Source organism: Ixodes scapularis, unplaced genomic scaffold, assembly GCF_016920785.2.
Source record: "Ixodes scapularis isolate PalLabHiFi unplaced genomic scaffold, ASM1692078v2 PGA_scaffold4__175_contigs__length_147842914, whole genome shotgun sequence".
Taxonomy (NCBI): domain Eukaryota; kingdom Metazoa; phylum Arthropoda; class Arachnida; order Ixodida; family Ixodidae; genus Ixodes; species Ixodes scapularis.
In genome coordinates, this window is record NW_024609879.1 from 14,605,113 (window position 1) to 14,614,802 (window position 9,690).

Here is a 9,690-nt window from a genome sequence, read left to right on the forward strand (position 1 = left end):
TCAGTTCCTCAGCGTCCTTAGCATGTGTAGAAGTATGTTTTCTAGCCTCCTGTCACTGCTTGAAAGCCAAGGAGGTTAGTGCCCGTTGGTGAGCAACAAGTATTCGTTTTGTGTGACAACTGTAGTTACAAACACGCGCAATGTCATCGAACGATAAGAAAAAAAGGAAGCAGTACATGGAGCCAGGTCAAGACCATAGAGCTATTATAAATTATAATGTACGCTAGAGGTTCAACTGGCGCTAGCGTGCTGCTGCAAATTGAAGCAGACAGCAACAAGTCCAAAATTGACTTCCTGTAATGCATTTCTATGGGAAAAAGCGAGTGCATTTTCTTTCTGCGCTCGATAATAAGGGCAATTATCACGAATAATTCGTACGTATTAGGCACATTGGAATATTTCTCAGTCACGCAGACAAAATAATTGGTCACTTACGGCGTTTTTCTTTCGAATTCGTGGCCTGAAAAACGGTGCTAAAACCGCTTCGTACGTGTATTTATGTGCACTGTCGGACACTGTTAGCGCGAACACGGCGTCGGCGCTTTCTAGCATCGGGGATATACGTGCCAAACGAACGAAGGACATCTGGAAAACCAAAAAAGACGGCAAGAACTTCGCAGTAACATTAGTACCTCCTTGTGCATGCAGACGATAAAAAAATTGAAAGCCACGTAATATAGTCCGATTTACAGTAAATAAGTACTGCTTTATTCTTTCTACTCATGTGCGAAGATGCTTGTTCTGGGTTCAAAGCATCACCCGCACGCTCCAAATCTTTCCAAATAGGAAGAAGTCAGAGAACTGGTGCCCGATAAAAGCTGCCCGACATAGGAAATAATAAAAAGACACACCTTTTGTGGCCAACGTACTTTATTTTTTATGTTCAAATGTCTTTTAATCGATCGTAAAGATGCGCACGACGGAGTCATTTTCATATAATGACAGGACGGTCGTATTAGCAATATATAAGCGCCACCGGAATGCTAGCGAAGCTTGAACACACTCTGCATTCCTTTCGATCGTTATTTTGCGTGGAATCGTCGCTCGTTTTTACATACCTGCTGTGGGACAGAGGTTTGGGCCTGAAATATAGCGAAGGTTAACATCGTTCAGCGGTAAAGAAAAATGCTGTAACTAAAGCAATCACACTTTCACGATACCAATAAAGGTACATACTATTCGGTACGACAGAAATAACAAAACTTATTCATGTTGTTTTCCGACGAAGAGACAAAATGCACGTGCGTTTTCCCATAGGAATGCACGGGAGCACCGCAAAAGTAGACTGGTTGCTGTCTGCTTCAATTTGCGTACCGGAAGTCGCATAGACACTAGCGCCAGTTGAACCTCTAGCGTACATTATAATAACTCTATGGTCAAGAATATGCGATCCCAAAACAAACGAAATCCAACCGAGCGGCGAGGGTCCGAGATGAAATAAGCCTGTCGGAGCCTACACCTGGTACAAGCTCGAGTTACTTGAGCGATCACTCAGCAGGCGATCTGGACCATCCGGACGACAGGAACGGTCACGCGTCAGGGGATGGAGATCAGGGTTCGCGCCGGTGCCACGGACTCGACGACTCCAACGAAGTTGAAATGAGCCTTAGCGCCACAAGCGAAGACGAAGCTACGTCCGACCAGAGCTATGGATCCGATGGCACGAGCAAATAGGAAGCGACATCCGATGACGCGAGCCAAGATGGGCTGAGCGGAAGTGAAACGACATCAAGTTGCGGTTACGATTCCGAGAGAGAAGAACCCAACTCTGCCGCCAGCGACGATGATGACCAGTCCGACTTTAAGAGCTTTGAAGAAATGTGCAGTGGGCCCACTATTCCTGGTCAGGATACGACCCGAGGCCAAGTTTTGTTGTTGATTTTGGCATATGTTGTGTCCGCCGGCCTCTCGTGGAAGCAGACTGGGGGTCTTTTAAAACTAGTCAACACTCGCTTTGGCATTTTGGTAGCACCAATATCGAAGTTCTTTTTCCGGAAAGTTTGGAAGCAAAACCAGCGAGGCATGGTAGATTTTCATTTTTTTTTTTTTTTGCGAACGATGGCTTTAGGGCACTCGGTGTTTGTAAAACTCCCCTACGAGGCAAGAACATGAGGTGCTCGCAGTGCAGCACTCTGTATAAAGCAGAGGGAATGGTGGCTGATGGGACATTTTTTATAATTTTCAACCTACGAAAGCAACTACAACACCTGGTGAAAAACTGCAAGGAGGTTCTATGGGACAAAATGGAGAAGATTGCACAGAGGTCACATGACATCTTCACTGACCTGGCCGACGGAGACCTTGTGAGGAAAGCACGAGAGAAGTTGGGCTGCACAATACACGATTTGACTGCGAGCTTCAGTACCGACGGATCACCAGTTTTTAAATCCAGCAAAAACTTTATGTGGCCCATTCACATGATGTTGAATGAACTGCCCCCCATTCTTTGGTGGCAGAACCTTTTGCTTGGCGGAATCTGGTTTGACAAAAAGAAGTCAGATATGTCGCTCTTCCTCAACGGGTTCGTCGAGCAATTTCAAAGAATCGGCTCACTCGAGTGGAGTTGCCACAAAAATGGACAGGCTCTTTCATCCAAGGTGTATGCGGTGTGTTGCATTGCAGATGCTCCTGCTAGAGCAGCAGTGCTAAATCGGAAGCAATTCAACGGGTAACACTCCGTGCGGGAACTATAGGGGGCGCTTTGAAAAACGCGCGCAGCGCCGCTAGCGGAGGAGCTGGCGTTCGACTGTGAGGCGCGTTCAGCAGCCTGCGGCGCCTTTTCGCATGCCAAGCTGTGGCGGCGGAAGCGCGCACGGACGAAACTTTTGCTTTTTGAGCCGATAAGTTGAGGGTGACGTTGCATGAGTACTGGGGTAGACCTAAGAAGGGCGTCTAGCTGTTTTCCACTTCTTATATATTGAGTTTGAGTCGTTATTAGGGGTAATTTCTCTAGTTGCGGCCGAAAAAGGAGTTGGAGCAATTTTCCGAAAAACAAGACGGCCGCCACCTTGATTGCTCTGGGTGGGAAATTTATTTCGCTCGTCGCTGTAAACCTAGGATTGCTGGAACAATGATATTTGGAGGCGAGTGGGATGTTCACTAAGTTTGTGCACGAAGAGTGCCAAGTTTCTTTGAGACAGCAGGTGGAAAGTTAGGTTTCTAATGAATAAAGAAATAAAGCTGTACTTCCAATTGAAATTCGACCCAAAATGTTGTGTTATAGCGGGCTGTGTAAAGCGCAGATTTGGGCACACAGGTGCTTGGTCTTGACAGTAACATGACACAGCACTTATTTAAAAAAAAAAAAAAAGAAAAAAGGTGGCATTGGGAAACCAGGTGAAAATCTGGTTGGGCGGCGTAGCTCAATGGGAACCGGTTTTGACCATGAAAAGGCTGTCAAGAGAATATCACTGGTCGGGGGAGGTGGAGATTTTAGAGGTAGGAAGGGACTAGGGTGGACTGTACTTCCAATTGAAACAACTTTACGAAAGGTGGTTCCAAAGCCAAGAAAACAAAGTTGTCGGCCAAAACACGGTTTGGCCGCCAAGGGCTTTTGCGGTCTCCTGTTGTGTAATAACCTGTTGTGCGAGGTGCTGATTTTCGGCGCACAGGTACTGTGACATGACCGTCACTTGGCACAACACTTATTATAACAAAAGGAGTTGGCATAGCGAAACCAGGTGTAAATTTAGTTTGGCGGCGTAACTAAATGGGAACTGGCTTTGACCGTCAAAGGCTGTCAGATAATACCACTCATCGTGGGAGGTGCACACTTTACAGGTAGGAAGGGACCAGTGGACGGTAATTCCAGTTCGAACCACTTTGCAATAGGTGGCTCTAAAGCCGAGAAAAAAAAAATTGTTGTCTACAGAACTCGGGGTGTCAGCGATTCCACATCCAAAATGTGGCTGATCAAGAAAGAAAGCACACCACATAAACTTCCATACTCAAACGTCGATTCTCCAGTGATTCCGAGTTTCATTGTTGTTTTCTTTAGATTTATATTTGTCACTTTGTTTACCGTTCGAATCTTTCTTCATGAAGTACAGATTGCGTGCCATACTTGTCCGGAAATATCATCGACACGGACGATGGGGACGAAACTTCTTTGGAGGGCATTTTTTCAACGAAATTGGCACTGCATACCCGTGAGTGTGGGATGGCGTTTCAGTTCGTCCCATCGGCGCTAACAGATGTAGGCGTTACTGGTACGAAAACAAACGCAGAGCGCAAAGCGGCAGTGTAGCTAGAATATGTCAGCCGTGCCGACACAGTGGCAGACATGATCGGGAGACCAAATTTCTCGCGTCGTACGGCGCGGCTCCATCGTTGTCGCTTTTCCACAAGACATCAGCGAGGTGAAAAACTGTGAAACTTTGTCTCCACGAGATACGACGCATAACTATTGAAGCACTTAATGACGCAGCACAGGTAGCAAGCACTTCATGCTGTGAACCCAGCGCAACCGCACCACTCCGACTTCAATGCGTATTAACGTACGCGGCGTGGTTTCGGTTTCGTTTTCTCTGGGGTTCTCACTGCCTACCTTCGGTACCGGCCGCGCGGCGGCGCGCCAGTCGCGTCGCACGGAGTGTCACCCGTGGTGCTACCACAAGGGAACACTGGTTGAAGGTGTGTATTATTTTCAGCAATTGCCCTTTGACCTACAACTTATGAACCTTCATTTCAGATGCCATAACTCAATTTAAGCCTGTTGCGAAATAATGTAGTGTTTTCGGGCTCAGAAATTGCGTCTTACCACTGGTGATATGATTGTTTGAAAGGAAAGCCTCTGCTGAAGCATGTGTTTCTGTCGTGCCACCCTAACGATTGGTTCGAGGTTCGAATTGATACTCTGTCGACCAGTGCCATCAGAGTGCACTCCTAGCTGCTTACAGTAGATGTGGCTGACCATAAAATCAACATTGCAGAGCTGGATCTATTGTCTCTGGCTGTGATTGAACCTTCATGCTATCATAAAATGCGCATGGTTTTCATCTGCATTCATGAGCGTACCAACCCGGGGGGGGGGGGGGGGCAAGGAAGGCACTTGCCTCTCCCGTCCTCAGAGTTGTGGGGGCAAGGCATGTGTTTTTCCTCTCCCCCCGAAACAGCCGCCACTGGGCAGGGCAAGCATGCACTGACCGGCGGCGCCCAAGGGATACCAAGGGCACCGTCCACCGGCCCTGGGGAGGGGGGGGGGGGGGGGGGTAGGTGGGGTCCTGTTTGCCCGCCACTAAAAAACAAATTGGTACGCCACTGTCTGCATTATGCGTGAACTTAACTGCCATGTTTGTTGCCACTTCTCTTTCTTTTTGCACAGGTGCGGCCTGCGCTACATTCGAATGCATTCGTTACCGTCGAAGGACCATTCCTGCACTTCGAGCAGTTCTAATGTTCAAATTTGACAAGCACTGACTAATATAAGATTGTTGCCCTAAGGTGGGAAATTTATCATCAGTGCTAGACACAAACGAACGGGTTCTATGCGTGGAGCCACGTTGCAGCAGCGAAATCACCGAAGTGGCGATTTCGCTGCTGCAACATGAGATTAACTGACCTATGTTGTCACACTGCGCTTTTCAATGATTTAGCCTGATTAACTAGTTCGCTGCTGGAAGCATAAAGGCAAAAACTGCTTTAGTCTTAGTTTATAAAATCCAGAATCCGCCTTCAATCGCCCAAGGTAAACTTGCCCACTTGAGTAGACCAGGGATCGGCAACAGTTTGAAGCAGCGGGCCGGGTGGGCTGCGAGCCGGATTTCAGAAAGTTGAGGCCGGGAGCCGGATGAAACTGCCTCGCGGGCCGTAGGTTCTTGACCACTGGCGTAGAATTTTAAGCTGTTCGCTCTATGCACAACCAGCACAAAGGCTGAACTAGGTGTCACAAATATGACTGCCCAAGATGGCTGGTCTAGATTAATACATGCAAATGTTTTTTAACACTTTCATGTCCGAGTAAAAGGATTTGCAAAAAGTTAACTGTACACACCAGATGTTTGGTAGCCCAGATGGTGTCTATGTTGAGATTTGTGCCAAATAAAACAACAGATTTTTGTGTCAAATAAAACAACAGATTCAAATGAGTCCAAGAATCAATTTGCAATTAAGACTGCGTTTGCAGCTGTGCTTACAAGCCTTTACTGGTATGTTCCAAACAGAGATTAACCCGCAACATCACGGTCGCCCACCACTACAAAAATGACAAGGGAACAATGCAATGACAAAACTGCCCCTTCAGTATCCTGAGCTTACTCTGAGTGATCCTTCATGATATAACAGTTCAATATTTCTTCTCTTCTAGGCACTCTGAAGTACCCCCACAGCTGCACTCTCACTGAGAGGACACACAAGGGAGTGCTACAGGACATGAAAGCAGCAGTGATGATTGGTAGTACAAAGCATGGAATGTATGGGCCGAGCCCCATTGCACGACTCCCAAGGATTTGACTTGGTTTGGAGCGTAGTGCAGGACTACATGCATTGTCTACTTGAAGGTGTCACTAAACAGCTGACAGAGGCGTGGTTCTCGAGTACCGGTGCTGCCTTCTACATCGGAAACCAGATGACCGCCATAGATTGTAGGCTCGCAAGGATATGTCACCGGTATCTTTTTGCGCTCTCAACACGATCAATCAAAGAACGAGCTCTGTGGAAGGCTAAAGAATGGAGGTACTGGCTGGTCTATTATGCTATCTTTGCCTTTATAGCAGACTTCCACGCTAGTACTTTGTGCACCTCACACTCTTGTGTCAGGCAACATTTCTGCTCGCGCAGAAGACTGTTAGCGGGGCCGACATCAGGACTGCTGACGCACTTTTGACGAGTTTCCTACAACATGTATCTGCCCTTTATGGTGAAGCTGCAGAAACATCAAACATGCATCTGCTCATGCATTTGCCAAAATGTGTGATGCAGCTTGGTCCCTTGTGGGCTACATCAATGTTCCCGTTTGAGAGTCCAAATGGTGCGCTCCTGCACCTTGCCACCGCTGCGAAAGGTGTCCCTCTGCAGGTTGCCGAGAGATGGGTCATGAAGCAGACCCTGGCAAGACTCGGTGATGTGACCCACCTCCCAGCTAGCTTTAACCAACTGTTTCGGACGTTTATAAAGATTCGGTACGTTCCTGAGAACGGTGTTTTACGTGTTCCACAGGCAGGCTCAATGACAGCCGCTGTGCAAGGTCTTCTGTAGTGTCACTTTGGCCAGGTACCCACATTTGAAAGGCATTTGAAAGCAAGAGTACAGGGCTTTAAAGTTCACAGCTGCGAGTACACGTGCCCCAAAAAGACGCGCACACAGTTTGTTAAGATGCGAGATGGCACATACTGCGAAATTCAGACTATTTACAGAAACACATCAAGCAGTGCCATTCTTTTTGTTTGTAAAAACCTCATTATTGAAGACTTTGGAACTGGTAGTGCCAAGTACTTGCACAAGTGTATTGTGCCTCCCAATGAGGAGAGTTTAGTTTTGTTCTCATCTAACGAGCTTGAAGGTATCTGCGTCTTCATTGACCATGAACATGGACCTTATTTGTGTGAAATGCCTTACTTCTACGAGAAAGAGTAAATATAGGCCGAGTAAATCCGCTACATTCTAAGTTACTGGTATATAAGGATTTCTTGGTATGAAGAATGCATGAGCAAGGCACCAGCTAGCGTGAGCACGTCACCTCGAAGGATGCCCCCATTGAATGCTAGCACTTGAGGTCAGCAAGCTAGTTCTTATGTTAAACTTGAGGAAGAAAACGAGAAAGGACGGACAAACACAAACTTCCAACTGGCAACAACATTTAATAACACCAAGAGTTTGCTTATACACCAACTCATGTTTACAAACAAACCGGAGCGCCCCTAGCGGACGCCACCGGCGCCGCGCATGCGCGGTGGACGGTGGGCAAGAAGCTCGCCGTCGCCCATAAACAAACCATTGAATTGCGTTGTTGTCGGCGTCGGTGTGAGTCCCCGTGCACTTTTTCGCGTTCGAATTGTTGATTCTACATCCTCTTAACAATGTTTAACTACTTGAGCGGCTTCAGCAAAATTAACGAGGCTCGTTACACCGCGAAGCTTTGCGTGAATAATGTGACGTGCGGCGATTCATTTCACGTGGACGCCGCAGAATGGGCGCTAAAGCCTGACTCCCACGATGAGATTTATCTCGCTATTTTCAGTCGCGAAGTCGCTCGGGCTGCAAAAGCGTGAACCGTAGCTGAGATGGTGGACGTCGATACTGAAAACCGCAAGTAGAATCGGGCATTACAAGTCGGTGGCGGCCACTGCCACTGGTAACAATGATCAACTTCTTGTATCTACTGTTTACACTTAGCCTACTTACCCCAACCAACCTTCAAAAGTGTTTTGAGGCCTGCACTTACTTCTTATTGCAATTACCGGGTCAACGTCTGGTTTACGGGCCGCTGTCGTTTGAAAGAGTTGACGATAAAAAGCAGGCAAGTTTGAAAGAGCAGACGACAGTTCAAACGGATGCGCAATAGAGCGCGGGCAAGAAGCACCGCGTCCCGCGTCAACAAACCATTGGAATGTCACGCTGTTGGCATCTGTGTGAGTCTGCATACTCTTTTTTCCGGTTGGAAGTGTCGATTTTACGTCCTCATAGCAATGTCTTACCACTTTAATCGCCTGAGCGAAATTATCAAGGTTCGTTACGCCGCTAAACATTGCGTAAATAATTTGACGTGCGGCGATTAATTCGCATGAACGCCGCAGAATGGACGCCAAAGCCATGATGAGATTCTTCTAGCTATTTTCGGTGGCAACGTCGCTCGTGCTGCAAAAGTGTAGAAGATAGCGGCGATGATCGACGTCGATACTGAAAATCGGAAGCGGGAACAGACCAAGCCTAACAAGTCGGTGATGGCCATTGGTACCTATGATCAATATCTTGTATCTACTGTTTACACCGAGCCAACTGAAGTCTTTTGAGGCCTGCGATTACAGCTTATTGCTATCACCGGGTCAAAGTTTGGTCTACGGGCCGCTTTTGTTTGGACGACCAGACGACAAAAAGCAGACAAGTTCGAAAGAGCAGACGATCAGGCGGCCGTGTGAATTTGTAAACGCACTGAACCCGCGGGTGGTCCGGACACCTTGGCGGTTTTGTCTCGTTCATGTTGGAACAAAACAAATACATCTGGCGACCACAAAGTGTTTCCCGCACAAGCAATAGTAGTTCGACAGCGTCTGGTTTGCCTTTTTCACGGCTACTACCCACGTTCTCGGACGAGCGGAGGGGGCAGAAACACATGAAAACTGATCTAACCTTTCCAGACACTCTTGGTACAGCCCCCGTCGCAGCATTTCGACAAGAAGGCAGGTTTTTTGTCTGGTTTATTCCTAAAGAACGCGGGAATGCATGTCTCGCACCGCAACTTCTGCCCACCACCCCAGACCGGAAGTGCGACCGACGCGCCACCACCGCGGCGTGACGTAGGAGAGTTGAGTTGGTGTATATACAGGAAAAAAAGGGGGGGGGGGGGGGGTGGAAAGGAGGAGCACTATGCCGTCAAGGGTGCGTCGTGCCTGTCGGGAACGTCGGGGGGGGGGGGGGGGGGGGGGATAGATCCGAACTAAGAAATCTTATCTCTTTCCCCGAAAGGGCAATGGAAGGGGAGCCGATGTTGTCCTTGGATCGACACATGGCGAAGGCTTCCAGAATCTCCCGACC

General features: G+C 47.9%; 2 pseudogenes; both read left to right on the forward strand.

Annotated features, from left to right (window-relative positions):
• Nucleotides 1-1,818: 1,818 nt before the first annotated feature.
• LOC115309187 lies at nucleotides 1,819-2,672 on the forward strand (annotated as a pseudogene).
• A 3,410-nt stretch (nucleotides 2,673-6,082) lies between these two features.
• On the forward strand, nucleotides 6,083-7,572 carry LOC120838019 (annotated as a pseudogene).
• The last annotated feature ends 2,118 nt before the right edge of the window (nucleotides 7,573-9,690 follow it).